The following is a 12,882-nucleotide window of genomic DNA, read 5'->3' as shown; positions in this document are numbered from 1 at the left end:
GCCCCAGAGCTCCCAGGGACTAAACCACCATCCAAGGAGTACACACACATGGAAGGGCCCATGGCTCCAGAAGCATATGTAGCAGAGGATGGCCTTGTCAGGTATTAGTGGAAGAAGAGGCCCTTGGTCCTGGGAAGGCTTGATGCCCCAGTGTAGGGGAATGCAAGGGTGGAGAGGCGGCAGGAGTGGGAGATAGAGAGATTCTGTAGGGGAAACTGGGAAAGGGGATAACATTTGAAATATAAATTTTTAAAAATCCAATAAAAAAGAAAGAAAGAAACCTACACAAATGTTTTGGTCTGTAACCACAACTGCCCAAAAGTGAGGGACGTCTCCATCTTGCTCACAGGGACATTACATATTGGACTGGATTACTCATGAGCCATTGAGTAGTCCTGATAGGTCCAATCACTGTGACCTTCCCCTGGCAGAATCTGAACCACATTAAAATAATCTGAGAAGTAAAACACATTTTGTTTTCTCTCCCTGGTGGGCAGGCACACAGTTTCACTGCCCAGAATAGTGTTTTTACTTTGCAAAGCCAATGAAAACTGAAAGTAATGTTAGCGACAGGCATGACTGCCAATAAAAAAACGTAGAGTTCTGTGTTCTTGAGCTTGACCAACAAGCTCTGATGGTGTCATACACACATCTTTATTTGAGACCAGTTGTGGATGTGGGGCCAAAGCGAGGGCAAAACTCATTTGAACTCACTGGCAGCCAATTTGAAAGTTCCATGTGAGAAGAGGCACACCATTTTAATAATTTATTAAGGTTCTTAAAGTAACAAAATGGATACGTACGTTTATCTTACTAAGTCAGTTCAACACTGTTCACTTCTCTACCTAGTACATTTCCACATCCAACATCCACTTTATGATGGATAAACGAACGTTCTCTCACCTTTCGATTTAACCAAAAAGTGAAACTATGAAAAAGACAGAGAAACATCATGGATTTGGGAGTTGAAAGCTTATACTTTTTCTCCAAAGTCTACTATCAAAGCAATGTCCTACTGAGAAGATAGGAAAATATGTGAGTTTACAAATCACTCAATGTATGCTTGGGTTTTTTTTTGCAAAATATTATCATCCCTCAATCAGCCAAGACATCATATTTGTAATAGTTGCAGATATGTATATATATATATGTATTTTTATTAAAATATTTTTCTTTACTTATCTACTTTACAATCCCTTTGAAGTTCATGAGAATCCTGTTTTTTATAGAAGTGTCTTTAAAATTATTTTTGCTTAAACATTGATCATTCTTATCTGCTTTTCTCTTGCCTAGATATATTAATATTAGTTCCCAACAACAACAACAACAATAACCTATGTGTTCTATCTTTATAGTCTTGTATCCCATGACACTTGTTCATAAATATCCTATAATCAATGTGTGTGGGAATCTGGGATATGGCTACAATATACCTCCAATCACTGTGTGAGGCCATGCTGTGTAAACACTGGTGGCCAGGTGAACTCCTGATAATGCTAGCTTGGTTTAAACATCATTCTGGGAAAGTTTTCTAAGTTATTCCCCAGTATAATATCTGGAGATACTCCAGGTGCTTATTTCAAGAAAATAATCTGTTGTTTAAAAGCTTCATGAGACTTTGAAAAACATGATGTTTGACTTTCATCAAAAGATAAAAACACCCCTTATGGTTCATTGTGTCCAGCACATCATTTATTCTGACAAGCCAAGAGAATAAGAACTGCTGTGAATTTTGTGTTTTCAAGTGTGAGGATATTTTCCTGCTTTTACAAATGTCAAGGTCATTAATTTGATTTAAAATATCCTGTCTATGGCTTTCAAATTCTTTGTATATAAATTAAGTGTGAACACCTTATAGCTAGACTTTCTTATGATCCTGAATCACTGCATTTCCCTCATCCTTTGGGTTGTCCCACCCTTTCATTGCCCATATGGCAATTTGACAAAGGAGAAAGATTGGTTTATAATTTTCCTTGATGGGAAAATAAGGACACAATGGAAAGATAGTGCTTGTCTTCATTTACGCCAGCATTAAGTGAATGGTATGAGCCTTCCGGTTACTCAGATGTCTCTCTCATCTGAGGGTGTGCCATATACAAGTATTACTAGCATCTATACATAGAATATCCTATAGTCTATCCATTTCCTACTTAACTTGATGATGTCAACGTTTGTGCTTGGGGAACTGTTGTACAGTGCACAGTCATAGAGCAATATATGAGAGATGTATGGTCCATTTTAGAGCAATAATGAACAACACTGAGGTGAAACTAAAAGCAAGCTTATGATCATGCTGCTCACATTAATAAAAGTATGAACCCATCTTAGGATAGTGCATATTGATATTCATATTTCAAAATGTGATATGACACACAAATACTAAATTTTAAGAGAGGTAGATTCTACATTTTGAAAAACTGTGGGCAAAGCTTTAAAATCCCTGTTAAGTACTAATAAAGAAAAAGACCCCTGGAGGACTAGGTTGTCAATGATCAAGAGTCTGGCTTAGTTTTATAAGGAAATTGTTGGCATGTGAGCCCGTGTGCTATAAATGGCACGTCAGCTGATAAAGTGTGGGTAGCATCTGGATGTCCCCTAAAAGTAACTTCCAGAATCTTCAAAGTCAATGTCTAAGGTAACTTCCTAGAATATAGCTATGGATCATGATGGGACCTGATCGTGTTCATGTTATAAGGCTCAGCTAACTGAACATTATAGTTCTACTTCCAAGTTAAACAAGTTAGGAGATCAACTTACACTAATGCTATTAGTTATGGGGAAAAGCACACATGGGAGAAAATTTTAAAGGTTTTCAATGGGCAGAAAAAATGTTCTTTGTAGGCATTCCATCCAACAAAAGTTCAAAGAGTTTTCAATCACTGTGTTTTAAAAAGGATGGATGGATGGATGGATGGATGGATGGATGGATGGATGGGAGAGGGAGGCAGGGAGGGAGGAACAAAGGGAGTGAGAAAAGGAGGGGGAGAGAGTGAAGAAAAGAAGGAAGGGAGGGAGGGAGGGAGGGAGGGAGGGAGGGAGGATGGCTTAACAATGTAAGAACTGAACTTGTCTATCAAAGAAACAAGTATCCATGACAGGGATCTTGTGCAGCTGCTGATGGGAGCTGAAATTTCAAGTGTCCAGGAGCCCAGTCTACTAACCACACCAGGGAGGACTTGAAATTCCATGGCTGGGATTGTGATGATTCCTAGTGATAAAGGTATAAAAATTAATAATTGAGAATCAAACAAACCTGTGAGTTTTGTGAACTGATTTATGTGCTGCGTGCTCAGTGGCATACAGCACTGTTCATTTCTTCCTCTTGCTGTGGGAGAGAAACCTTCATAGACCACTGAGAGGGGGAAGACTTTGGACATCAGCCAGGAAACTGAATAGATTTAGTTTAACAGAATCTTGGGAGATAGGTGATGGGCATCTAAAAGGGTCTGAGTGTGCATCATGCTGAGAGAGATTATTTCACTTGGAGTTTTAGTGTTTAGGAAGCTAGAGTTAGAAGCAATAGTTGGAAAGTCATACAGAGGAATATTTCAACTATCAGTGATAACACTTGAACACACGTCGTCCATTCAGTAAGAGAACAGACTGCACTGGGACAACCACTCTCATCACTGCCACAATTAATCAGAAAACCCATGTTGTCAGGGAAACCATGTAGAAGATTTTCCTTTGGGTTAAGAGGTTGAACCAAATGATGGTCCACCTTCACCTAGACCTGATTCCCCAATCTCAGGAGTATCATTCTCATTACCAAAAAAATGTATGAGCAGGAGTCCATAAATACTTAGATAATGAGCAGTGTGAATGAATAGGGGAAAAATGCAATTAAGTAAGCGTGACATTTAATAAAACCAAGCTGCTTTGTGTTAGTCATCGGCCAGGGGCTCTTGTTACGTTATTTAGAACAAAGAAACAACCTTTCTTTTTAAATATGGTTCAGTAAAGAACATAAAACAAAAAGAACCAGAGAATACAACAGTAGCCACAGGGGAAATTGAGAGGAAGAAAGAATAGATGCACAGGATTAATTAAATTACTAATGCAACTGCCTTGGAGGGGGAAGCTTAGCACAGCAAAAGAACAAACAGTCATTCATCAATAATTTCATTTAATTAATCATTCCAGAAGTTTAAGAGATTGGCCCTCTGGAGCCAGACATAACTATATTTATAGATGGGTACCATCTCTTCTAATTTTGTGCCTGTTTCCAATAGCAATAACATTCTAAGCCCAGGTTTTTTTAGACAGTAGAAATAAATCATCGTAATAAATCATTGCATTGCTATCAAGATTGTTTTAGGCAATTAGTATCCAGGTTTCAGAAGAAAGCCCAGCATAGAGAAGAAGCCAAAAAAATGCTACCACAGCAGTGTTGGTATTACGTCATCACCATATCTACTTAGCCATAGGAAAGAAAGGTGGTTTAATTTAAAAGGTGGCCTAAGAATGGGGTCTTAAGGAGGAGCTAAGTATTAGCTGGGGCGAAGGAAGAAGCAAACAGCCAAGCAGGCAGCAAGCATGTCCTTGGGGCAAGGATTTACATGTAGTTTGAGGCATGATAAAATTTAGTTGCTAATCATGACTAGCTCCATCAAAGCTAAATCAACAAAATTCTACTTTCTCACTGATCAGATTTTGAGAGAGGATTTAGTTTATCCATTTATCCTGTTCTGAACACCACATATTTATCTAGCCTCCAAATGGTTTTGGCTAACTGTTAAACTGCTATTAATTATTGCCACCTGTCCACCACCACCACTACTGCCATGAGTATGTCTCAGAAATATGTATTTTCACCTATATGCCATTTTTATTGAAATTATCTATGCTGAAAAAAAATCCAAAACTTTTAGATTGCAAGTAAGGTCTATTTTGGGATAGACAGTCTTGCCCTAAGTTGAGCTAACTAGACAGCATTTCCTTTCTTAAGGAAGATGCGCTTCTCTTTTGTTAGATCGCCTACTTTCGATATTTTATGATTCACAGTTTTTTTTTTCCTCTGTCATTCCAAGTTATATTCACATCCTTTAAAAAAAAAAAAAAAAACAACTCCTATTGTCAATGTTACGGCATGGTGTGATCTATCTCAAAAGATCCCTGTTTTGAATCATAATAATATGGAGGCAGGAATGCCATCCCTCAATAGACACTTATTATACAGGCTGTATTATACAGGAAACTGTACACCTTTAGAATCATGTTACTAAAAAATTCAAAATTGTAACCAGAAGTGGTCAGCTGACAATGGAAAAGAAAAACCATTGTTATAATTTGCATATAGAAACAATTCCAACTGGCACAGAAGAAATAGATATTAAAACAAGACACAACCTAGATGGTAAAAGTACCAGCAGGATTCATTTTATTATGGAAGTGTCCATATAACTTACCTTTTTTTTTTTTTTAACCAGGTCCAGCAAGGCTGAGTAAGGGGAGGTGTGACACAGTTCCTGTCCCTGAAGCATTGCCAGGCTGTTGTTTCTGTGATCCCCACATGGACTGATGGTTGCTGTTGCCCCACAGCGGATCTGCTGTCTTTACTACTCTGCTTACAATCTTTCTTTCTGGGAAACATACTTGCCCCCATTCCTCAGAGCTAATCACACCATAGTAAATGAAACAGATGCGGTTTTCAAGAATGAGGAATGGAGGACGTCGTGAGGCTGGGGAGGATGAAGAGCAGACCTTGGGCTTGGCCTTCAGGGCCACGGGAAAGGATTTAGACAACATAGCCACAGGGGCATTAAAGCCTACATGGTCCTTTGTAGAAATAGTTCTTTGCCAGACTTGGCCTTGAATGTGAATCATGAGGAGACACATGTACCCTCTGGTCCAATAAGTGCTGCATTGATTAGCCAGGGAGAACCTGGGGCCATTAAGGACAGAGAGTTACAGTGGTCTTAGGAAGAAAAGGTGTGGATAGAAAAAAATAGGAAATTATATATGATTTAGGTATAAATAGCAGTAGAAGGAGAATACATGAAGCTATGAAATTGCTAGGATGAAGAAATGAGGATTAGAGAATTAACAGATGATGTAGAAAAATGTAAAAAGTTAAAATTCTTATTTTTTTTTAGCCGAAGAATTGGAGATAACAATACCTGAAACATATTCGAGAAAGCTAACCATTTGACTTACATAAATTCTAATTTTTGTAAGGAATCAATTTCATTTTAGTAGTCTGTCATCTTTCTGGTTTTACATGAGAATAGTTACTAACGACTGCTGTCTGCTGTACCAGAAAACTGTAAGAGCTGTGCCCAGCTACCCATGAGGAGTAGGCTGTATAACCTATAAGGAAATCTGCTTTTGCTTTCAGTTTAGTTCTGCTCTAAGGAAATGGGGGTTGGGACTATTGATCTGGGACTCATAGAGTTTATGTAAATTTTAAAATTGTTGATAATTACTAACAATGATGAAAGCCTTGATGATGTAGCTTTAGTAAGTAAAAGACTGAGTCCAATCTCTCTCTGGTCGTTAAGCTATTAAGCTAAGAATAAAGAATACTGAAAATTGTCCGGGAACAGAGAGAGTACCTGAACTAGGAGCTTGCATCTACTACTGACTCGTCATTACTGAATCAGAGCTATTCCCATTCCCGCCTCTCTCAGGACCCTCCTCTCGCTGAGGCCTCAGTGTTTTTTTTATGATGATTAAGTAATGCTTTTATAGTAAGGAAAATCGCGATGTAAGACAGTTCAGCAAGTGAAAGCATTTGCCATTCAGGACTGGCGATATGTGTTTGATCCCTGAAACCCACGTAAAGGTAGAAGGAGAGAACTGACTCCTTAAAAGTTTTCCTCTAATCTGTACATGTGTGACAGAGCATTACAAAGCCTCACACACATGACAACAACAAGTAAATAAATACAGAAGTAAGTATAAAATAAGCTGTTGCATTTGTCAAAGTATTTAAAGCAATGGTTGGTCCTGTGGCTAAGAATGATGTCCACACAAATCACTCCGCGTTTCTTTCCATCACACTCTGAGACACTATTGATCGTGGCATCTTCGAAAGTTGTCTGACTCAATTTGCTGCTGTTGGGTACTGTGTGTCGATGCCTTATTCACAAGGCACTGGTTAATTTTCTCAGTGAACTCTGTGTCCTTGATGCTTCTGAAGTTCTAAATTGCAAAGGAGCTTGGGAGACAGACAAGAAGTAGCTCTCAAATCCCTTGACAGACTTGGAATGAGTTTCAGAGCGGCATGTAGCATGGGCAACCACGACCCCTTTTGAATATTGACATAAGGATTGATTTTTCTCAAATAAGTGCACCAAGAAGAGACTAAAGAAATTAGGCAGGCAAGAAGTGAAAGTCTTTTTTGTGTATAAAAATCATTTATTAGTGAAATAGAAATTATATGCTTGTTCAAAAAATTAAACAATAAAAATAATACTTATAAAATTCTAAAGTCTGGTTGTCTCAGACCTAACCTTATATTCCAGGGACTCCTCTGTAGCTTAGTGAGCACTGGGCAAAGAACAATGAGGAATCAATTTATTTCTGTATGCTTCTTAATATATTGTTCTCAAGTACCACAGAACTATGTATATTCATAGCACACAGTATATTATTCCATGTGCACTTTTTATGTAATGACAAAAGGATTCTACCCACAACCTCAAAGATTCATCATTTCTTTTTGGTAAAAATATTAAAATGTTCACTTATATCTGTTTGGAAATAGAAAACAAAATAAAATCGTATTAGCTATAGTCACTCTAATTATAATTTCCTTGTGTGTTGGAAATATAAAAAATAAATTACTAATGGACAAAATAATGAACTATATCAATACTGGTGTTAGTGAAAAGAATGCATAACTACAAACGTACAAACCATTTGGCTTAATTTTCAGTGCTACATCTTAAATGAACATATTAGCAATCCTTGGCAATCACAGACTGAAATGTCCACCCACCTCATATGAATAGTCACATATAACTTATGGCCTCTCAGAAATCTTACCAAAGCACTGTTGATGGAAAAACCTTGTCTTTCAAATAGTCAATTAATGAATGGTGTGCATATTATATGCCCTCTGGGTAAACACAAAACCAGACAGACAAACTGCTCCTGGAAGGAGATAAGTGTCAAGCAGCTTTTCAAATAGAACAGAAAAACACATGAACCCATTGCCACAGCAGCAAGAAGTAAATAAAATTATTACAATATTACAGTGATAGCATGGGTAATCAAGACCCCGGTTCAATATCACTGTGCTAATAATTACCAATATACAACGTTACTATGGCTAATCCTCATGTAGCAAACACACTGTTATAATTGGATATTCATTATCATGGTACAGTGTTATGATAGCTAGTCATTACCATGGTTTACTGTTGCTATAACATAGCACAGTGTTACTATGTCTAACAAAAACTATCAAGAGTGTTACTATGGCTAATCACTACTATGGTATAATATCCTTATGGAAACGTTACTATAGTACAGTGTTACTATGAATAATTATTACTATGGTACATTGTCACTATGGTAATCATTAATATGGTTTGGTTTCACTTTGGTAATGATTACTAAGGTGTATTGTCACTATAGTAATCATTATTATTGTTCAGTGTCGCTATGACAATCATTACCATGGTAGAGTGCTACTATAGAAATCATTGCTATGCTACAGTATCAGTGTGGCTAATCTTTGCTGTAGTACAGTGTTACTCTGGCTAACAATAATCATAGTACAATATTGCTAGGGCTAATCCTGATGGGATGGCTGGGTTACTACCACTCATCATTACTACAGTACAGTGTTACTATGGCAATCGTTACTATGGTACAATATTGCTATGGAAATCATTACCTTGGAACAGTGCTATTTGGTATAACCATTACTGTGCGATATGGTATTATTATTGCTATTACTGTGGTTTTACAATGGATAATTATAAGCAGTTGTGATTTATCATTTCATCTTTATGTGTGCTTATATTCCTCCAAGAGGCCTATAGCACCACCTCTCTATGCATAAATTGTGATAAAATGTACCTTACTTATATTTCTGGTGTATGCATTATTATAGGAAATGTTTGATATTTGTCTGTCTGAATTTTAAATATTCAGTATTCAGTATTGTCTTAGTTAGGGTTTTACTGCTGTGAACACACACCATGACCAAGGCAACTCTTTTTTTTTAAATTAGGTATTTTCCTCATTTACATTTCCAATGCTATCCCAAAAGTCCCCCTAACTCGCCCTTCCACTCCCCTACCCACCCACTCCCACTTTTTGGCCCTGGCATTCCCCTGTACTGGGGCATATAAAATTTGCAAGTCCAATGGGCCTCTCTTTCCAGTGATGGCCAACTAGGCCATCTTCTGATACATATGCAGCTAGAGTCAAGAGCTCCGGGGTACTGGTTAGTTCATAATGTTGTTCCACCTATAGGGTTGTGGATCCCTTTAGCTCCTTGGGTATTTTCTCTAGCTCCTCCACTGGGGGCCCTGTGATCCATCCAATAGCTGACTATGAGCATCCACTTCTGTGTTTGCTAGGCCCCGGGCCGGGGCCTACCAAGGCAACTCTTAAAAGGATAACACTTAATTGGGGCTGGCTTACAGATTCAGAGGTTCAGTCCATTATCATCAAGGTGGGGCCATGGCAGCATCCAAGCAGGCATGGCTCAGGAGGAGCTGAGAGTTCTACATCTTGATCCAAAGGCCTATAGGAGAAGACTGACTCCCACGTGGCTAGGATGAGGGACTCCAAGCCCATAATGACACACTTCCTCCAAAAGTCCACACCTACCAACAAAACCATATCTCCTAATTATTGGGCCAGGCATATTCAAACCACCACAAGCATATAACAGCTTTATATATATAACAGTTTCCTAACTCACCTGCTGGCTATTTCTGTCTTTAAAAAAAATCTCCAAAATTCACTTATTAAGTGACAATAACTATTTAAGTGATATTGTTTAACTGTATATGTCTGAGTTGAACTTCTAAAACAATTGTATTTGGACGAATCAGTTACAAGAAAGAAAAAAGAAAATTCAGAAAAATACCTTATAAGGAGAAAATGCATCTAATCCACCTGCCCTTCTCTGCATCAGTCTTTGGCACACACTACAGTATACATTCTGGTGTGCCTAGAAGTTGTGGCCAAGTCACTGACTTCACGACAGGGATATAACATATGTCCCTCACCCAGAAAATGTGCCAGTTTACAAGGAGCAGTGTGGTTTCTCCTGAGTGTCACTTCATACCATCACAAAGTGGAAGCATAGTGAATCAAGGATTGCCTCTGTGCTTACATAACACATTTGCACACATACACGCAATCTGCATACCCCTCCTTCCTGGAGAACAGGCTCCTTCTGATGAGAGTGCCTCCGAGTTAGTTGCAGTTAACATGGAACTGTGTCTTTAGCTGTACAGCCCCAGCAAAAAGCTTAGCCATGCTACCCGTAAATAAGCAACCAAACAACTGTCATTGTCCTTTAATGATATGGAGGACAGGACAAAATGAAAATTGTTTTGTTCATATATTCTGAAACAAACAAAATGAACCCAGCGATTTACTGGGATGTATTGAAAAGAAAGCCAACATAAATGTCATTTTGATCACACCTCAGAGATCTGGTCTTTTAATACCAATTCCAGTCATTGTACATATTTTTTAACTTTTTATTGGTTCTTTGGGAATTTCTCATCTTCATCATACACCCCAATCCCACTCGTGTCCCCTTTTTCTTGCACCCACCCTCTACCCTGTAACTTCCTCCCCAACAGAGAAAAAAATTCTCATTGTAGAAGCTGTAGTGTGTCACAGTGCGTCCCACAGTACCCTTTTGTTCACACTTCTTTGCTTGCAAATAGTCATTACAATGACATATTGGTCTGGTTTAAGGCCTCTAGATTCTGGTAAACTATCAATACTGGAATTTCAGTGGGACTCCTCTCTGCTAGCCTGTTTTTGCCCTGTGTCATGGAAATTCTATAGTTTTGGATCTGTAGGACTAGCCCCTTAATGCACTCCAGCAGTTCATCAATGGGGTAGATGTTGGGGTGAGTCAACTCAAAGCCCCGGATCTGGACCTGAGAAGTATATGAGATGGTCAGCCCACCAGCTGTCCCATTCTTAGGCCCTCTTGTCAGTTCACTAGCAAGCCCTGCCACCAGGGCCAGCTACCCTGCTGTGCAAAGGAGGTACAGGGCCTGTTCTCCAGAGTGTTGCAGATGGTGACAGACAGAGCCAACTCTCCCACTTTCATGACCTTAGGACCAGTTCTCCTGCCTACCATAGATGGCAAGGGATGACAGAGGGCATGAGGGCATCCCTCCCTCATCCTCAACACTGCCCAGCAGGGCCTGCTCTCCTATACCACACCTTCAGGGTGCAACCTCCATACACAAGACTAGTTCTACTGTGCTGCCCAGGTAAGGTGCAATGCCGACTCTACCAAGTACGGAAGCTGGTGAGGAGCAGGGCAAGGCCCGACGTGGTGAAGGGCAAGAGGGGTGGATGATATCTCTCCCTCATCCATGCCATAGCACTGGAGATGAGTGACACAGCCAGGCCTCTCACACTCTTATCCTCGGGGACTAGCTCACCTGCAACTTCTGCATCTCTCCTGCTGGCCACTCTTGAGTACTGCAGCTGGCTATGGTGAGGTCAGGTCTCCTCCTCTCATGCCCCCAGGGCCAGCTTTCCCATGATGCTCAGGTAAGGAGTGGGGCCAGTTCTGCACAGCCCTTAGACATTAACATTTCCCTGGGTAGCAGCCTAGACTAGGGACATCTGCCTGGCCTTTAGTTCTAACAGACCCCTGCTTCTGCAGGGGCATTAACCCAGACATGGGCCCCAGTGGCAACACAAGCTAGGACCCACCATGGTCCCAGGTAGCGTCACTGGCCACTCACATCAGTCTGATCTTCAGTACCCTCAAGTCTCCAATTCTGCCTTCCTTCATTGTGCACACATCCTTCTGTTTTCTCTTTCTATTCCATTTCTCCACCACGTAGTCCCCTTAGTGGCCCCCAAGGTCTCTGAGTGTCTAAGATCAACTCAGGAATTTTCTTCAGAGTGCTATGCCCCTCTCATGCATTCTGACACCAGACAGGGGTCACCACAGGCATGGTTGGTGCTCAACTGATGGTCATCTCAGGCTAGTTCCCTGTCCAGGCCCCATGAGTAGTTACTGTTCTGGTCATCTCGGGCTTACTTCTCACCAGTCCTGCCCAGGTGGCCCCATGCGGGCAATCCTCTATCTTGGACTCACTTCCACCCCAGGCCCTCTGTCTCAGACAGGGTTTTTCTAGTCTTTGGCTTGCTCCTGTTCCTGGGAACCATCAGGGCCTACCTACAAAGTGCCAGACTGGTGGTCATTTCAGGCTAAATTCCTGTCTGAGCCCCCTGGTTTTGGACTGGTGGTCAGCTCAGACTCGCTTTTTTCAGGGAGTGTTGGGCTACCAATCATTCAGATGTTCCTAGATCAGAACACTGAGCATAGACATAACCTCTCTCCATTCTGCCACTTACTGGCACACAAGTGACACAGCAGCCACACCTGCAAGGCTCTAGGAACAAGAGTATATTTTAATTCTAAGTAACGCAACGTAACAATTTATACTGCGGTTTCACGGTGATAGTTCCCCCAAAGTAATATAGCTAACATTTAGGAGCATTGTTTTGCTAAGGAATACGGACTCCACAGTTCACTGAGCCTAACCATCACAGTATGGATTTGGGTTACCTGCCAGCCAAACCCTGTCATTATAAGGTGAGAACTCTTTCATACTAATTGTGGTCGGTTGCTGGATAATTTTGATAAGCAAGTGATTTACAAAGGGTGTGCTTCACGGTGCCAAATTCCTGAAAACACATCCAGAGGTG

At 40.2% G+C, this 12,882-nt stretch overlaps 1 non-coding gene across 1 annotated transcript; it reads right to left on the bottom strand.

The window, feature by feature from the left end:
• Window positions 1–12,446: 12,446 nt before the first annotated feature.
• LOC115032223 lies at window positions 12,447–12,577 on the bottom strand. Its single transcript, XR_003837878.1, has one exon. It is a non-coding gene; the product is annotated as a small nucleolar RNA SNORA17 (small nucleolar RNA).
• Window positions 12,578–12,882: the final 305 nt, after the last annotated feature.

This window comes from Mus caroli, chromosome 10 (genome assembly GCF_900094665.2).
Source record: "Mus caroli chromosome 10, CAROLI_EIJ_v1.1, whole genome shotgun sequence".
Taxonomy (NCBI): domain Eukaryota; kingdom Metazoa; phylum Chordata; class Mammalia; order Rodentia; family Muridae; genus Mus; species Mus caroli.
The sequence above is the reverse complement of the archived record's forward strand: the minus strand, read 5'-3'. Positions and strand labels throughout refer to the sequence as shown.